Below are 19011 nucleotides of genomic sequence, written 5' to 3' on the forward strand. Positions count from 1 at the left end.
AAAACACTTCAAAATATAACACGAAGTACCAAAATAAAGGCAAAGAATATAGAAAGGAACAAATTGCAAGAGATGGAGACAAAAGGAAGAGAAAAAGAAGAAAGAGGAGAAAAAGAAACGCAGGTGAAAAATAGGAAGAAGAAAAGAGCGAGAGTGATGAATGAAGGCAGAGGACGACCAAAGAGAAAGAGAATGGAAACAAAAATGAAGGTAAAAGAAGGAGATAAAGGGAGAGAAAAAAACAGTGGTAGAAAGCAAGAAAGATAAAGAAGGAAGAGGAGAGGGAAGAAGAATAAACTATAAAGAAAAGAAAAAGGAAGATAGTCAAGGAGATTGAATAGAAATAGATAAAATAAAAAGCAATAAACAAGTGAATAAGAAAATGAATAGATAAAAAAAACACGGGAAAAAATAGAAGCAAAGACGGATAAAGATGGCTAAAAATAAAAATATAAATAAAAAAAAGAAAAAACAAAAAAAAAATTGGAGAAAAAAATAATTAAAACCACAATTTCTTGACACTTACATAAACTCACAACGCGTTTTCTTTCACCACCAATAGTAAGTCCGCCATTAACGTCGCATTCCATTCGTTCTAACTTGACGCACATGCCACGCCTCCTGCAACATGTACATACCACGCACCAATCAAAAAAGCTCCCTCGCCAAACAGTAGCCAATCACGTGCTGAGGAAGGAGAGAGCACGGAATGAGACAGGGGGGGAACACTGACTACACACACACACACACACACACACACACACACACACACACACACAGGAACACAAAGGAAGAACAAACGAAAAGACTAATGCAAAATTGTTAGCCCTTTTCAGTTTGTTTTTTTGAAAAGTTTACTATCTAATCTAAATTTTCGGTTGAATTGCTCTCTCTCTCTCTCTCTCTCTCTCTCTCTCTCTCTCTCTCTCTCTCTCTCTCTCTCTCTCTCTCTCTCGTTTTCTTTTTATTTTTATGTTTTTTCCTCTTTCATTTATGGTAGAAAATACACTGATGAAAGCAAAAGATAGAAGCTTTCATGTTTTAGAGAAAAAGGAAAAAAAATATGTTTGACAAGACAGACTGAAATGCGAATGGATAAAAGCGGATACTGTGGATGAAGGAAAATGACTCTCTCTCTCTCTCTCTCTCTCTCTCTCTCTCTCTCTCTCTCTCTCTCTCTCTCTCTCTCTCTCTGTACTGTCCTCACACGTGTTTCCTATTCATGTTTTTCGCGAGGTAATTGCTTTTCCTCTTCTCTGCCTTTTCAACTTCATTTTTCTGCGTGGAGGGACTCATTCTTTCCCTCCCTCTTCTTTCCTTCCTTCTCCAAAACCCATTTCCTCTCCTCCCTACACGCCCATACACCCACACCCATGACGCCACCCACGGGACATACGCACTGGTCTTGTGTGTCTCCCTCCTCGCCACTCGATCGCCGAAACAGAAGGTCGGTTGATATTTTGAAAGGTGACTGGTATGTACAAAGCTGGAAGAGAGTGCTGGTAGTAATAGTAGTAGTAGTAGTAGTAGTAGTAGTAGTAGTAGTAGTAGTAGTAGTAGTAGTAGTAGTAGTAGTAGTAGTAGTAGTAGTAGTAGTAGTAGTAGTAGTAGTAGTAGTAGTAGTAGTAGTAGTAGTAGTAGCAGTAGCAGTAGCAGTAGCAGTAGTAGTTACAGCAACAGACCTCTTGGTCCTTTCAAGGCTGCTTGGCAACTACTTCTACCTAGCTACAGGGAAATGAAACAGGACAGCACAGAAGGCCACCACTGGCATGGAAAATAGTCTGAAAAAGTCCCACGCAGTAAGGAATAACTGACATGAAATTGTCACAGGAAAGTATGAAAGAAAATCCTATTTTTCACACTACGGTGAACTCTACATGTCTATCTGAAAAAAAGAAGATACACAAAACAATAATATCATTAGTGGTTACGTTTGTAATTATTCGGACAAGAAGAGAGATTGCTGGGGGTAAACTTTTAAGATTTGTTAATTATACTTTTCAATGATTCAACAGAATTGCTGTTTACAATTTCTGAAGGAAGCTTATTCCACATATTAACAATTCTGTTCAAGAAAAGTGCTTGGACTCGTGGAATTCGAAGCATTTAGGTGTAAACTTAAATCCACTATTTCTTGTCATGTTAGAATTATCAATGATAAAATACTTATTGGAGTCAAGGTTGTTGTATCCTTTATTTATTTATTTTTTTATTTCAAATAGGTCTCCTCTTATCCTAAGCTTCGTCAAAGCTGAATACATTTAGTGTTTCCGGTCGTTCCTCAGATGGATTATTCCTCAATCTTTAAATAGCTTTAGTAGCTTTCTGCTGTATCTTTTCCAGTTTTTCAATGTCTTTTATAGTATGGCGACCAGAACTACACAGTCTTCGAGATGAAAAACACAGCATTCGAGGAGGACGAGGAAGAGGAGCAGGAGTAGGAGGAAGATGAAGAGGAAAAGGAATAAGAAAAAGAGGAGTAGGAATAAGAGGAGAAAGACCTGGAAGAGGAGGAGGAGGATATGGAGGAGGATATAAAGGAGAAGATGGAAGAGGAGGAAGAGGAGGAGGAGGAGAAGAAAGCAGAGACGGTAATAAGATATTCTAACCGAAAAAAATATATTAATTTGGAACCCAAATTAAAATTCATCTTCATTGTTGTGATGTTCGACCATAGAGAGAGAGAGAGAGAGAGAGAGAGAGAGAGAGAGAGAGAGAGAGAGAGAGAGAGAGAGAGAGAGAGAGAGAGAGAGAGAGAGAGAGAGAGAGAGAGAGAGAGAGAGAGAGAGAGAGAGAGAGAGAGAGAGAGAGAGAGAGAGAGAGAGAGAGAGAGAGAGCGTTTCATATTCCACACGAAAAGTCAAATCAGGTCATCCCTTAAAACTTGTGTGTGTGTGTGTGTGTGTGTGTGTGTGTGTGTGTGTGTGTGTATAATTCACCACGGTCATCTGCTGGTCACCCAGCCAGTCTTCCCCATTGCGGAGCGAGCTCCGATCTCATAGACCGATCTTCGGGTAGGACTGAGACCACAACACACTCCACACACCGGGAAAGCGAGGCCACAACCCCTCGAGTTACATCCCGTACTTATTTACTGCTAGGTGAACTGGGCCCACACATTAAGAGGCTTGCCCATTTGCCTTGCCGCTTACCGGGACTCGAACCCGGACCTTCTCTATTGCGAGTCGAACGTGCTAACCACTACACTACGCGGTGTGTGTGTGTGTGTGTGTGTGTGTGTGTGTGTGTGTGTGTGTGTGTGTGTGTGTTTCACTGTTTGATCTGCTGCAGTCTCCGACGAGACAGCTAGACGTTACCCTACGGAACGAGCTCAGAGCTCATTATTTCCGATCTTCGGATAGGCCTGAGACCAGGCACACACCACACACCGGGACAACAAGGTCACAACTCCTCGATTTACATCCCCTACCTACTCACTGCTAGGTGAACAGGGGCTACACGTCAAAGGAGACACACCCAAATATCTCCACCCGGCCGGGGAATCGAACCCCGGTCCTCTGGCTTGTGAAGCCAGCGCTCTAACCACTGAGCTACCGGGCCGTGTGTGTGTGTGTGTGTGTGTGTGTGTGTGTGTGTGTGTGTGTGTGTGTGTGTGTGTGTGTGTGTGTGTGTGTGTGTGTGTGTGTGTGTGTGTGTGTGTGTGTGTGTGTGTGTGTGTGTGTGTGTGTGTGTGTGTGTGTGTGTGTGTGTGTGTGTGTGTGTGTGTGTGTGTGTGTGTGTGCATGGAAGGAGGACGATAATAAGTAAAATAAAGAGTAGATGAGGAAGAGGAGGAGGAGGAGGAGGATTTTCTTCTTGGTATGCATTGAAGACTCTTACCGTCTTCCTTCTTTCCCATAGGCTCATTCCCTCCTGCTCCTCCTCCTCCCTCCTCCCTTCCCTTCTCTCTCTCTCTCTCTCTCTCTCTCTCTCTCTCTCTCTCTCTCTCTCTCTCTCTCTCTCTCTCTCTCTCTCTCTCCCTTCCTCCTTCTCTCTTCAAATTCATTCTTCTCTCCAAATACCGAGACACAGGAAGGAAAAAGGAGGAAAGTAAGGGGAGAAGAAAGGAGGAAACAGAGAAAAGAATGAAAAAGGAGGGATGAAAATGAAAAAAAGGAGGAAAGAGGAGATAAGTAAGAGAAGGAGTAAGGGAGCAATAAGGGAGGAGAAGGCGGGAAGAAGAGGAGGAGGAGGAAGAAGAAATGGACCAGGAGGAGGAGGAGGAGGAGGAGGAGGAGGAGGAGGAGGAGGAGGAGGAGGAGGAGGAGGAAGAAAGAAGAAGCACAAGAACAAGAACAAGAACAAGAACAAGAACAAGAACAAGAACAAGAAGACGAAGACGAAGACGAAGAAGAAGACGAAGAAGAAGAAGAAGAAGAAGAAGAAGAAGAAGAAGAAGAAGAAGAAAAGAAAAAAATATGAAGAGGAATAGAAAGAGAAAGGAGGAAGGAAAAGGAAGAGGAATTGGAGAAGGAAGAGAAAAGTCGACGAGAAAAGAGGAAAAAAGGAGGAGGAGGAGGAGGAGGAAGAGGTTGGGGAACACAGGAAAACCAGGTAACAGAAAACCTATTGGAGGAGGAGGAGGAGGAGGAGGAGGAGGAGGAGGAGGAGGAGGAGGAGGAGAAAGTCTTTGTGAACGGAGCAAGATGAATGAACTCAACTGAAGAAGACACGTGATTTGCTTCCTAATGTGTGTGCGTGTGTGTGTGTGTGTGTGTGTGTGTGTGTGTGTGTGTGTGTGTGTGTGTGTGTGTGTGTGTGTGTGTGTGTGTGTGTGTGTGTGTGTGTGTGTGTGTGTGTGTGTGTGTGTGTGTGTGTGTGTGTGTGTGTGTGTGTGTGTGTGTGTGTGTGAGAGAGAGAGAGAGAGAGAGAGAGAGAGAGAGAGAGAGAGAGAGAGAGAGAGATAATAATAATAATAATAATAATAATAATAATAATAATAATAATAATAATAATAATAATAATAATAATAATAATAATAATAATAATAATAATAATAATAATAATAATAATAATAATAATAATAATAACAACAACAACAACAACAACAACAACAACAACAACAACAACAACAACAACAACAACAACAACAACAACAACAACAACAACAACAACAACAACAACAACAACAACAACAACAACAACAACAACAACAACAACAGTATGAAATAATACCAATAAACAACTAACTTCCAATAAAACTTCTAAAAACAAATAAATAGATAAACAAACATATGAATAAATGAACTTTTAGACTCATTTCCCGTCGACAAGGCAAAAAATCAACAGAAAAAGTGAAAATGAGGATGAAAAAAATAAGTGCAAAGAACAGACCAACAAAACACGGATTGGAGGCACACTAATGCTTCTCACCGCCCGAGACTTGCCCGCCGCAGGGAAGCCGATCAGCAAACAGAGAATAGAGAAGGATGAAAAGAGAAAGGAAGCAAGTTGATAAATTACTCCCTGACAGATCGAGACTCCCTCACAACCTTGACCTCTTCTCCTAACCCCTTCATTCCTCATTCTTCTACTCCTTCTCCTCTTCTTCGTCTTCATCCTCCTCTTCCTCCTCCTCCTCCTCCTCCTCCTCCTCCTCCTAATCTTCCTTCTCCTACTACTACTACTACTACTACTACTACTACTACTACTACTACTACTCCTACTCCTACTCTTCCTCCTCCTTCTACTCCTACTCCTAGTCCTACTCCTGCTCCTACTCCTACTCCTTCTCCTTCTCCTCCTCTTCCCTTTCCTCCTATTCCTCTTCTTCTTCCTTTTCCTTTTCCTCTTTCTCCTCCTCTTCCTCCTCCTCCTTCTCCTTCTCCTCCTCCTCCTCCTCCTCCTCCTCCTCCTCCTCTTCCTTCTCTTCTTCCTTTTCCTCTTCCTCCTTCCTTCTCCTTCTCCTTCTCCTCCTCCTCATCCTCCTTCTTCTTCTCGTTCTCCTCCTCCTCCTCCTCCTCCTCCTCCTCCTCCTCCTCCTCCTCCTCCTCCTCCTCCTCTTCGTCCTACAATCAGTAATTACTCGATCTAGTCTCCCTTACCTTTTTCTCTCTATAACTAAACCTCTTCTCCTTCTCCTCCTCCCCCTCCTCCCTCTCCTCCTCCTCCTTTTCCTCCTCCTCTTTCTCCTACTCCTCTTTTTCCTCCTCCTCCTCCTCTTCCACTTACTCCTCCTCTAAAAATCCCCCACTACATAATACCTCAATTTCCGCTCACTTCCCTTTCCTTCCCCATTTTTGTCACCTCCCTTCCCCTCTCCTCCCTTCTCACTCTCCAAGCCTGTCACACACTATCACAGCAGTTACTCTCACATCACCATTACCTGCTCCTCTCCTCACTCACACTGTCACTGTCATCACATGCAAATATGGTCTTCCCCTCCCTTCCTTCCCTTCCTTCCCTTCCCTTCCCTTCCCTTCCCTTCCCTTCCCTTTGCTTCGCTTCCCTTTACTTCTCCTCGTACTCTTTACTGTTACAAGTTGCTCTTCGTCTCTCGCTTCTCTCATTCCCTCCTGTAGAGTGAACGTGTGCCTGTTTCTCATGTGTCTGATGTTAATGTGTGTGCTGCTGTGTACCAGTTCTTTTTCTACTTTTGATTCTCTGGGTTATTTACTTATTGTAAGTCATAAACACTTACACCCAACATCATTATGCACTATGCAAGCACTGTTCTCTCTCTCTCTCTCTCTCTCTCTCTCTCTCTCTCTCTCTCTCTCTCTCTCTCTCTCTCTCTCTCTCTCTCTCTCTCTCTCTCTCTCTCTCTCTCTCTCTCTCTCTCTCTCTCTCTCTCTCTCTCTCTCTCTCTCTCTCTCTCTCTCTCTCTCTCTCTCTCTCTCTCTCTCTCTCTCTCTCTCTCTTCCATCGAAGGATCTTTCTACTTTTCTGTATTTTTTCAGACACAGACACACACAAACACTCACATACATACCCACCCATCCACTCACACACACATACACACACACACACACTCACACTCACACTCACACTCACACTCACACACACACACACACTAACAATATTTCTGCAACAAAGTCACGAGAGAATTTCAAATCTTGGAAATCCTCCACCACAATTGTTCCTGATAACCAAACCAGACTTTATGAGACGCGAGGTCGTTCCGGATCTTAAACATTTTTCTCGGGGAGCAAAACTTTCCGACAACAAAATCACAGAGTAAAATAAGGAAAAAATACAACTCCCACGGCGAAGATGAGAAAGAGATCGGTTCGCTACACAAGACGTGAATCAAAAAGTATTAAAGTAAACAAGATGAAGAAACATAAGAGAGATTACTTACGTGAAGAGAACGCCGGACCTTCTCACTGGAGACTTACCTGGAAAATAGAAAGAGAATTTTTACAATAAGTGTCACACGTAGCAGATCACAAATACATGTGTGGAAGGTGAAATACAACACTTGATAAATGATGATGAAATAACATACCTGAAAAAACATAACAAGATCTTAACATTAGGAGACAATGAATAGATGAAAGGCAAACCATAAAAGGCCTTGATTAAAGATAGAACAAGCATTTCTACATAAATACTTAACTGAAAAGGTAAAACAAAACGAGATGAGGAGAGATGATGAAATAACGAAGCGGAAAATAAAACAAGGACTTTGCATTAGAGGACAATAAGTTAATAGCTGAAAGTTGAAAATTAAATGCAATGTAACATAATGAAACAACGCAACAGAAAAAAAATGAATGTTTACAATAACTTTCTCTCATTGACTAGACCAGTGGTTCTCAGAGTGGTCAATATCTACCTCCAGGTGTCGATGGGACCATTGAAAGGGGTCGATGAATATCCAGGGGATTGGGGGTTCAAGTGTTAAAAAGTTCGAAAACCCTAAACTAGGTAAACAAATAAAGACTAAAGCTAAACAACATTTAATAAAAAAAAAAACTATCAAATAACACAACACAAAAAAAGACGACTTGCAACAACAAAGAACAAGCGAAATAAAAGGAAACTTTGTAACATTAACAACACAACAAGAAGTACACCAACCACCAGACACAAACAACATACCCAGCTCACACGACACACCTTCACACAAACCCTTGCAGAACAACACGAGTCTCACACGCCGCTAATGAATTAAGGAAACCCCAGCACGTCCCAATCCTGCCTAGTATTACTCCAGCGAACATCCTTCCTTGCCTTGTAATGACCCATACACACACCCGCCCCTTCAGTAATTGCCATTCAGAGCCACAACCCCAGGCAGAAATATGCACCAGCAGGGGAGGAGAGAGATGAAGAGGTGGAGGAGGAGTACGAGAGGAGAGGAGAAGAGAGTGAAGAAGAGAAAAGAAGAGAAGAGAAAAGAAAAGGAGAAGAGAAGGGGAGGAGAGGATAAAGGCATATTTGATAATGAGAGGAGAAAATTAGAAAATAAGGACAAAAGGAGGAGTGAATGAAGAGGAGAAAAGGAGAGGTACTAAAAAAAGGAGGAAAAGTGAGGAAAGGAGACGACATGGAAATGATGAGGAAAAAAAATAAATGGAAAGAAAAATGAAAGAATGCAGTAAAATGGAGAAGAAAATTAATTAGTGAATGAAAGTGAGAAAAATGGTGGAAAAAAGTCTAGACCGATATATAAACTGACTGAATGATTGGAAGACACTGCGATAGAAAAAATAAAAAGAAACAAAGAAGAAAGATGGAAGTTAAAGAGAAAAACAAAAGAAGAGAGTGACGCAAAACATTTCAACCACAAAGTACTTGAAATATCTGGCCTTTCATATTGTCCTATAGTCTCTCTCTCTCTCTCTCTCTCTCTCTCTCTCTCTCTCTCTCTCTCTCTCTCTCTCTCTCTCTCTCTCTCTCTCTCTCTCTCTCTCTCTCTCTCTCTCTCTCTCTCTCTCTCTCTCTCTCTCTCTCTCTCTCTCTCTCTCTCTCTCTCTCTCTCTCTCTCTCTCTCTCTCTCTCTCTCTCTCTCTCTCTCTCTCTCTCTCTCTCTCTCTCTCTCTCTCTCTCTCTCTCTCTCTCTCTCTCTCTCTCTCTCTCTCTCTCTCTCTCTCTCTCTCTCTCTCTCTCTCTCTCTCTCTCTCTCTCTCTCTCTCTCTCTCTCTCTCTCTCTCTCTCTCTCTCTCTCTCTCTCTCTCTCTCTCTCTCTCTCTCTCTCTCTCTCTCTCTCTCTCTCTCTCTCTCTCTCTCTCTCTCTCTCTCTCTCTCTCTCTCTCTCTCTTGCCTCAGTCATCGGGGTCACTTCACACAGCTTCCACACACAAATCTGTCTCAAAAAACCCAAGCACCATGACGCAACGGCCACCTGAAAACCGCCAGTGACTTTTGGAACTGGGATAGAACCGTGAGCGAGGCGACAAACACACAAACGCACACAAAAAAATAAATAAATGAAGAGGAATTAATAAATACATTAGTGAATAACAAAAATTAAAACAAATATAAAAATGAATAAATGTATATATAAAACAAAAATGATCTCAACATTTTCTGAAATACTTCGCCAAACCTCCAGTATCAGAAGGTACACTGGAATCACGCGCGCTTTGGGCCCCTAAGGAGACCCCGGCGCATGGGTTCGAATCCTGGCCACGGTTCGAGGTGGGAATGACATCAACCCGAGATAACTGCTCAAAAATGGGTGGACCTTCATGATGGAGGCAATGAAAACACTTCCTTTAGCTCGTAGAATCCCGTAAAAATTCCGTACAGTGCAAAATAAGTGACAAGTTTTTAAGGGTGATTTTACCGAACGAAATCTGTGCACTATCAAGACAAGAAACACTCTTCACACTCCGACTGAACAGCTGTGGTCTTTGAGTCATGGGGAAAGATTGCAAAGATTTTCACAATTCATACTTCATTGCTCTTAGTCATGCTTAATTAAACCCCTCCCTCCTCCTTCCCTCCTACCCACCTCTCTCTCTCTCTCTCTCTCTCTCTCTCTCTCTCTCTCTCTCTCTCTCTCTCTCTCTCTCTCTCTCTCTCTCACTGCTGCTGCTGCTACTACTGTTACACACACAGACGTGATAAACAGGTCAGCAAAATGGTCGCTACCAACACTTGAGTTCCCTTCAGAGGCCAGTATCACTACCGTCCCCAGTGTTGACATCACATAGTGTAGCTGTCACGCTCATCCTCGTCACAGCCACCACGTTTCCTCATTTTTCTTCTTACTTTTCCTTTTTGCGTTTTTAGGTATTAAGAGTAACAATAATAATAATAATAATAATAATAATAATAATAATAATAATAATAATAATAATAATAATGATAATAATAATAATAATAATAATAATAATAATAATAATAATAATAATAATAATAATAATAATAATAATAATAATAATAATGATAATAATAAGGTGCTTTCCTCACTATATGTATTTCTGTATTCATGTAACTGTAAGCTACAGTTGATGATTATAAGCTGAAATACTGAGAGCCTGTCAAAATGTCATCACTAATGTGGCATTTCATGACGACACAGACTTGCGCAAAGACGATGCATGAGGAGGCAGAAGCAAGGTTCCAGGCACCACCTGCCCACTCCACCATCAACACACCCCACAATACACACCTTGACACACCTACACAAATCATTATCCTCCATGGAAAACAATTAAACACTCAGAAATAAAAAAAAAAAAAAGATCAACAGTTACTCCGCACTTGGTAGGACACTCCACTTAACATTTTCATTTTTTTATCATATTTTTCTTTCTCTTTCATAAATCTAGGAATAAGTCCTCATGAAGACATTTTACGACAATATGCATTCACACAACAGTATCTTTGACTTACAATGAAATTTAATGACATAATATTGAATTTTAAAAAAATATGGGGAAATACCCTAATTTTACATTTTTTTAGTTGGGCCCTCGTGGCCCAGTGGGTAGAGTGATGCAACTTGGAGTTTGGAGTGAGGGACGCCTGGGTTCGATCCCCCATCCGGAACTCACAAAAAACTTCAACGCGCATCCTCTCCATCGCCACCACCCACGTGTGCCTAATAAACACACAATGTGGCGGTGGAGCTTCGTCACCACGTGTGCCTAAAAAACACACTATAGGTGGCGGAGCTACCCACGGGGAGGTGAGAGAGAAACACCTCCCTGCCTCCCACGGGAGGTGAGACACGCCTCCCACCTCCCAGCCCTCGTCCCCCCCAAGGACAAGGACACTCACGGCGCCTACCAGCGCCAACGAGCAACAAGGTGGCACCAGCAGCTGCAACGAACCTACATTTAGGCTCAAGCAGATGCACCAGATGCGACGATCCAACATTTAGGCTCAAGAACGCAAGATGGCGCCAGCTCAAGAGCCAGAGCTGGAGCTGCAAGCGGCCTAAGCATCAGCTGGTCTAAGCATCTGTATCTGGCCTATGTTGCTCCAGGGGCCCCAGCAGGTTTACAGCTGTTGGCCAAAGCAGTTACATACTGGCAAAGCAGCTGTAAAGGCCCTAATCAGCTGTAACTGGCTTAAGCAGTTGTAAAGGACCAAACCAGCTGTAATAGGCCAAAGCAGCTGCAAAGGTCCTAAGCAGCTGTAAAGGCCCAAAGCAGCTGTAATGAGCCAAAGCAGCTGTAAGGAAGGCAAAGCAGCTGCAAAGAGCATTAAATTAAGGGACTAAAGATCCTAATAAGCTCTAAAGGCTCTAAGCAGCTGTAATGGACTAATCGCCCATATGAGGTCTCTAATAATAGTACAAAACAGCTGTAATGCCCCAAAGCAGCTGTAAAGGTTCTCAGCAGCTATAATGGCTCAAAGCAGCTGTAAGGGTCAAAGTAGCTGTAAGGGCCAAAGCAGCTGTAAGGCCAAAGCAGCTGTAAGTGGCCAGAGCAGCTGTAAGTGGCCAGAGCAGCTGTAAGTGGCCAGAGCAGCTGTAAGTGGCCAGAGCAGCTGTAAGTGGCCAGAGCAGCTGTAATGGCTCAAAGCAGCTGTAAGCTCAGAGCAGCTGTAAGTGGCCAGAGCAGCTGTAATGGCTCAAAGCAGCTGTAAGCTCAGAGCAGCTGTAAGTGGCCAGAGCAGCTGTAATGGCTCATAGCAGCTGTAAGCTCAGAGCAGCTGTAAGTGGCCAGAACAGCTGTAAGGGACCACAGCAGCTAGAATGGGCCAACGCAGCTGCAGTATTAGGCAACTGCTCTAACCAAAAGCAGCAAAAAAAAAAAATAGCCAGCGACCAATATAACAGCAAAAATGAAAAAAACAAAATGAAAAAATGAAAAAAAGAGAAAATAAAAAGAAGAAAAGAAAATGAACAAATAAAATGAGAAAATGAAAAAAATAAAAGCAGAAAATTGAAATAAAAAAAACGAAAAAAAAAAACTAAAAAAAAATACAAAACAAACGAGACAAAAAAAAAAAAGATAAAAATAAAAATCAACCAACACAGATGAAAAAATAAATAGAATAAGAAGGACATGTATAAAAGTAGAATAAAAAGTAGAATAAGACGGACATGTATAAGTAAGGAGTATAATAGGAAGAACATGTGTAAGTAGAATAAGAAATAGAATAAGTAGGACATGTATACGTAAGAAGTAGAATAAGAAGTACATGTATAAGTAGCACAAGAGGAGAGGGAGAGAGAGTGAGGGAGAGGCACGTGTAATGAGGTGGAAAGGGGAGGGATGGAAGGGAAGGGATGGAGAAGGGATAGAAGTATAAGAAAAATGGAAAAAAAAAATAAATAAAACCACAAAAAAAAAAAAAGAATAGAAGCAAAAAGAACATAAAAAGTCATCAGCGACCAACATAAAAGGAAATTAACAAAGAGAAAATGTCAAAAAAAATGATAAAAATGAAAATCAACCTAAAAAGTCATCAGCGACCAAGACAGACAGTAAGTAAGTAGAATAAGAAGTAGTATTAGAAGTATAAGAGAAAGGAAAAAAGGAAAAAGAAAACCAAGAAATAAAAAAAAATGAATAAATATGAAAATCAACCTAAAAAGTCATCAGCGACCAACACAGACAATAAGTAAGTAATACAGGAACTAGTATAAGAAAAAGGAAAAAAAGAAAACCACAATAAAAAAAAGAATAAATATGAAAAAACCACAATCAGCGACCAACACAGACAATAAGTAAGTAATACAAAAAAGAATAAATATGAAAATCAACCAACACAGTAATAGTATAAAAAAGAGAAAAACACAAAATTTAAACCAGAAAATAAAACAAAAAGAATAAGAAATAAAAATCAAGCTAAAAATTCATCAGCGACCAACACACAGATATACAATTAATTAATGTGTAGTGTAAGATATAGTGTAAGAAGTGTAGAAAGATAAACAACAAGCAGTATAACAAGTAGTAGAAGAAGAACAAAAAAGGAAACATATAAAAACAAAAAGAACATAAAAACTAACAAGCGACCAACATAAAGCAAATAAAATAAATAAAAACAGAAGAAAAAATAGTTCTTGTCGACTCTCCTCCCGCAAAACAACCTTCCCGCCTTTTTCATCTTTTTTTTTTCTCTCTCTCTCTCTCTCTCTCTCTCTCTCTCTCTCTCTCTCTCTCTCTCTCTCTCTCTCTCTCTCTCTCTCTCTCTCTCTCTCTCTCTCTCTCTCTCTCTCTCTCTCTCTCTCTCTCTCTCTCTCTCTCTCTCTCTCTCTCTCTCTCTCTCTCTCTCTCTCTCTCTCTCTCTCTCTCTCTCTCTCTCTCTCTCTCTCTCTCTCTCTCTCTCTCTCTCTCTCTCTCTCTCTCTCTCTCTCTCTCTCTCTCTCTCTCTCTCTCTCTCTCTCTCTCTCTCTCTCTCTCTCTCTCTCTCTCTCTCTCTCTCTCTCTCTCTCTCTCTCTCTCTCTCTCTCTCTCTCTCTCTCTCTCTCTCTCTCTCTCTCTCTCTCTCTCTCTCTCTCTCTCTCTCTCTCTCTCTCTCTCTCTCTCTCTCTCTCTCTCTCTCTCTCTCTCTCTCTCTCTCTCTCTCTCTCTCTCTCTCTCTCTCTCTCTCTCTCTCTCTCTCTCTCTCTCTCTCTCTCTCTCTCTCTCTCTCTCTCTCTCTCTCTCTCTCTCTCTCTCTCTCTCTCTCTCTCTCTCTCTCTCTCTCTCTCTCTCTCTCTCTCTCTCTCTCTCTCTCTCTCTCTCTCTCTCTCTCTCTCTCTCTCTCTCTCTCTCTCTCTCTCTCTCAGCAGCAAAGTGTTACTCGGAATACACGTGTGAATTGAGGCAAAGAAAGATGCATGGAGATGATACTCAATTCAACACTCCTCCTCCTCCTCCTCCTCCTCCTCCTCCTCCTCCTCCTCCTCCTCCTCCTCCTCCTCCTCCTCCTCCTCCTCCTCCTCCTCCTTTTCCTATTCCTCCTCCTTTGTTTCATTTTTCCGTTCCCTCGTCTTTTATCACAGTTTCTCTCAACCTGCCAAAACCTTTCCTCCTCTCCTCTCCTCTTCTCTCCTCTCTCTCTCCTCTCTCTCTCTCTCTCTCTCTCTCTCTCTCTCTCTCTCTCTCTCTCTCTCTCTCTCACCACGCCTCTGTTTCAACCTTAACTGTCTGTCTCCGTCTATTCCGCTTCTTTACATAGCTTTATTGAGTCGCTGTGTGTTGCTTTATCTCGCCTCTTTACAGTGTTCAATGGAGTCTTGTTCTCTCTCTCCACCTTGCTCTCCATCAGCGTACTATTGTGTTATGTCTGTCTGTACTGCTTTGTCGCGTCTGTTATTCGTTATTGTTATTCGTTGTTGTTGTACTGTTTTATCTATCTGTTTTATTGTGTCCTCCTGTGCTCCTCTTGTTTCGTTTTGTTCTTTATGGATTTAAGTAGCTGCGTTCGTCTATCTAAATTGTTTTATCGTGTTTTTGTTCATTATTTCATTCTCTCTCTCTCTCTCTCTCTCTCTCTCTCTCTCTCTCTCTCTCTCTCTCTCTCTCTCTCTCTCTCTCTCTCTCCATTAGTCCATCTCTTCTCTACCTCCAGTCTCCCGCATACATCACTGCACTCTTCCTCCACGGTCCATCAGCGGCCTCATTCAAGTCTCTCCGACGCTGAGCCATCGCCTGCCCTCACCTGGATACATAGACGCTCTCCTCTCTCACCACCATTATCTTCATAGGTCACAATGATGCTTTGTTAGGGCTCTCAAGATAACTACTCTTTTTGATGTTAATATCTTGTTTATTTGTCACTAGAAGCTTAAAAATACCATGATACGTTTTTCTATTTATTCTGCTTAGTATTTTGGTGATTTTGTACAGCTTCAGAAACTCATGTAGGGATTAAAATAGTGAAGACCGTGGCCATTAATCTTCTGACCTCCATAATGACAATCAAAACTCCATAACGTCAATGAAATCGTCTAATCTTAACCAAAAGTCAAGGTAGAAATGCGTTCCAGTACTGAATGGGTTAAAAACAGCGCAACTTCATCGACGCCCTTTACAAGTAAGTCAGGGTTTGGTGCTGAAGTGTTTCGGAATGGTCTGGTGCCTTTTGTGCAACATTTCTGCGCTTCACCTTCACTACTTTCAAACACCTTTCGAAGGGACAAATTTAATAACCTCTCTAAGTGACACGGGTTTAATTTTTTTCCGCTTCTAGTGACATATGAACAAGAATCCTACATCATTAGCAGGAGAAAACTTCATGAAAACCCGTCAAATCATCTGAGACACTTCTACGTTGCACCTTCCATACTCTCCAAAAAAAACCCTCGAAGTAACAAATGTTCAGTTTTTTTTCTGATTCTATTGACGCATGAATAGGCGCATTATTAACATGAGAAACACTGTTGAAAATCCTGCAAATCATCTCTGTGGCCTTTAAAAATATGCTCGTCGAGAAAACAAATTAAAAGCAAGAGGAACAGTAGAGGCGCAGCGAGGAGAGCAGTGGGGCAACTCAAGTTCTTTCTGATTCTATTGACACATGAACAAGATTTCTACATTATGAACATGAGAAACACTCTTGAGAAACCGGCAAATCACCTCTGTAGCCTTTAAAAATAGTCGCGTCGAGAAAAGAAAGAGCAGGAGGAACAGTAGAGGCGCAACTAGGAGAGCATTGGGGCAACACACACTCTTCCATCACCAGCACACGTAAGGAAGCGTCCACATCCTCGCACCTCATGGCTAAGACACCCTAAACGCCACCACCATCACCACCATTATTACCATTACTCACTACCCTATAATCCTATGCCTCCACCTCCTCCGCATTTTTCTTCTTCTTTCTCTCCCTCCTCTTCCTCCTGTTATCCTTCTCCTCTCATCATCCACTTTGTGTGTGTGTGTGTGTGTGTGTGTGTGTGTGTTCACTGTTTGATCTGCTGCAGTCTCTGACGAGACAGCCAGACGTTACCCTACGGAACGAGCTCAGAGCTCATTATTTCCGATCTTCGGATAGGCCTGAGACCAGGCACACACCACACACCGGGACAACAAGGTCACAACTCCTCGATTTACATCCCGTACCTAGGTGAACAGGGGCTACACGTGAAAGGAGACACACCCAAATATCTCCACCCGGCCGGGGAATCGAACCCCGGTCCTCTGGCTTGTGAAGCCAGCGCTCTAACCACTGAGCTACCGGGTGTGTGTGTGTGTGTGTGTGTGTGTGTGTATAAAGCCTGCCTTCGTTTCACTATTTCTTTACTTTACTTTTTATCCTATTACCACCATGGCCTCTCCTCCTCCTCCTCCTCCTTCTCCTTCTCCTTCTCCTTCTCCTTCTCCTTCTCCTCCTCCTCCTCCTCCTCCTCCACTCACTGTATAAATCTTAAAATTCCCCTTTATTTTCTCTTTTTAAGTGTGTGAGGTAACGAAGCTATTGCCCGCTAACCCCTGCTTCCCCTGTCTCCTCCTCCTCCTCCTCCTCCTCCTCCTCCTCCTCCTTCTCCTCCTCCTCCTCCTCCTCCTCCTCCTCCTCCTCCTCCTCCTCCTCTACCCCTTCTCCTCTTCCTCTTCCTCCTGACGGCGTGTGGAAAGGTACTGATGAGGGAGGAGAGAGCCGCCCGTCGGGGAGAAATGCCTCTCACTTATCACAGGTTCTCAATCCTCCTCCTTCTCCTCCTCCTAAATTCCTGTTCTATTCTCTCCTATTCTCTTGCATGTAGCTCTTTCGCTGTTACAATAAAGATATAAAAGGAAATATGAGTCTAGTAGTAGTAGTAGTAGTAGTAGTAGTAGTAGTAGTAGTAGTAGTAGTAGTAGTAGTAGTAGTAGTAGTAGTAGTAGTAGTAATAGCAGTAGCAGTAGTAGTAGTAGTAGTAGTAGTAGTAGTAGTAGTAGTAGTAGTAGTAGTAGAAGTAACAGCAACAACAACAATATCAGTAATACCACCACCACCACCACCACCACCAACACCACCAAACCCCTCATTTCCAATCACTTACACCAACCCAACCAACCCACACACACACCACCGCACCAAAAACCACAATCAAAACAACAACTTACCTCTTCCTAAAAGTTCCCAGCGCTTCCTTGTAAACACCACGCATCTTTTCTGGCACCGGCACCTGGGAACACTCTGGAACTCCCTCTCCCTCTCTCTCCTTTCCCCTGTAAACCAAAAAAAAAACATACTTAATTGCCCGTGTCCATCAAAAACACAGTAACCGCTTTAGTAATCTCAGGGAGGAACCATCAAGAGCGCTGAAGGAAAAACAGAAGGAGGGGGCGAAGGGAAGGAAAATGTGAGTGATAATACGCCTCAAAGAATTCTCAAGACTCAAGGGGGAAAAAGAGGGAGAAAACAAGCATCCCAGGAGTGAAGGAAGGAAGGAAGGAAGGAAGGAAGGAAGGAAGAATGGATGGATGGATGGATGAAAGAGACAGATAGATAGATAGATATAAATAAATAGGTGGATGGATGGACAGAATGGTGGATGGAAGTATACAAAGAAAGAAAAAAAAAAGGAAGAAAGGAAGGAGGGAAGGAAGGAAGTAGGGAAAGAAGGAATGAAGGAAGAAAAGAAGGACGGAAGGTACTCGTATATGGAGAAGAAAAAAGAAACGAAGATAGACATTAGAAAAATAAACTAATTGATAAATAAAAGACGAAAAGAAGATACATTTGTAAAGGAAAAAAAAAAGGAGTAAAAGAAAACAGAAAACAAACTAAACAAAACCGTAAATGCAAAAAATAAATCAAGATACAAAAGAGAAAAGAAGAAAAGGGAATATTTTGATAAACGAAGACAAAAAGATAACCAAGAGGAGAGAGGAAAGAAAGAAGAGAAGAAATGCTTAGAAAAAATAGATCACTAGACGAATGGCAGAGAAAAAAACGGACACTGATAAAAAAAGATGCATAGAAGGAATAGATAAACAGGATATAAACGCAAAAATATGAAGAAAAATACGTGTTTATGGAGAGAAGAATAAGGTGCAGGAAAGAAGGAAAGAACGAGAAAAAAATGGAAGAAAAAAGAGGAAGGAGGAAATGGATGAAAGGTTAGACGAAGAGGAAAAGATGATAAATGCAGATATGACAAAAAAAATAAATAAATAAATAAATAAAAGAGAAAAAAATAAGAGAAAGAAGAGGCAGATGATGTAGTGAACAAAACATAAAAACAAAAACAAAAATTGAGAAAGGATATGTAAAGAAAAACAAATAAATACAAGAAAACACTGAAAGGAGAAGAATAGAAGAAAGAAAGAAGGAATAACGAGAAGACAAAATACACACAAACGAAGAACAGGAAGAAACACGAAAGGAAGAAGAAAAACACAAAAGAAATTAACGAAAGAAGGAAGCAAGAGAAGATGACGAAAGAAGGACTGGACAAAGAACAAAGACGGAAATACACGAAGAGAAATGAGAAACAGGAAAATGAAGAAACTCAACAAGGAAAAAAACAAAAACAAAACAAAGCCGTAAAAATGAGAAAACACATAAGAGGAAGAAGGAACGAAGAAATGAAGACGAAAACAGAGCAAGAGAAGAAAAAATAAGAAGAAAAGAAAAAAAAGGAGACGATTAGCCAGAAATAGAAACAGAAAACAACTTAAATAGAGAGAGAGAAAGAGAAAGAGATAGAGAAAAACACGAAAAGAATAATGAAAGAGAGGAGGAGGA

The 19011-nt window shown here is 41.6% G+C and overlaps 1 long non-coding RNA gene across 1 annotated transcript in view; it reads right to left on the bottom strand.

The window, feature by feature from the left end:
• Positions 1 to 533: 533 nt before the first annotated feature.
• The window catches only part of LOC123507103, a 45117-nt gene continuing 26639 nt past the window's right edge, over positions 534 to 19011 (bottom strand). Inside the window, exons 2-3 of the long non-coding RNA XR_006675584.1 lie at positions 17385 to 17489; positions 534 to 687 (exon numbers count right to left, since the gene is read on the bottom strand). This is a non-coding gene — a long non-coding RNA (uncharacterized LOC123507103). The remainder of the gene's footprint in view (positions 688 to 17384; positions 17490 to 19011) is intronic.

Source organism: Portunus trituberculatus, chromosome 21 (assembly GCF_017591435.1).
Source record: "Portunus trituberculatus isolate SZX2019 chromosome 21, ASM1759143v1, whole genome shotgun sequence".
In the NCBI taxonomy this organism is placed as follows: Eukaryota; Metazoa; Arthropoda; class Malacostraca; order Decapoda; family Portunidae; genus Portunus; species Portunus trituberculatus.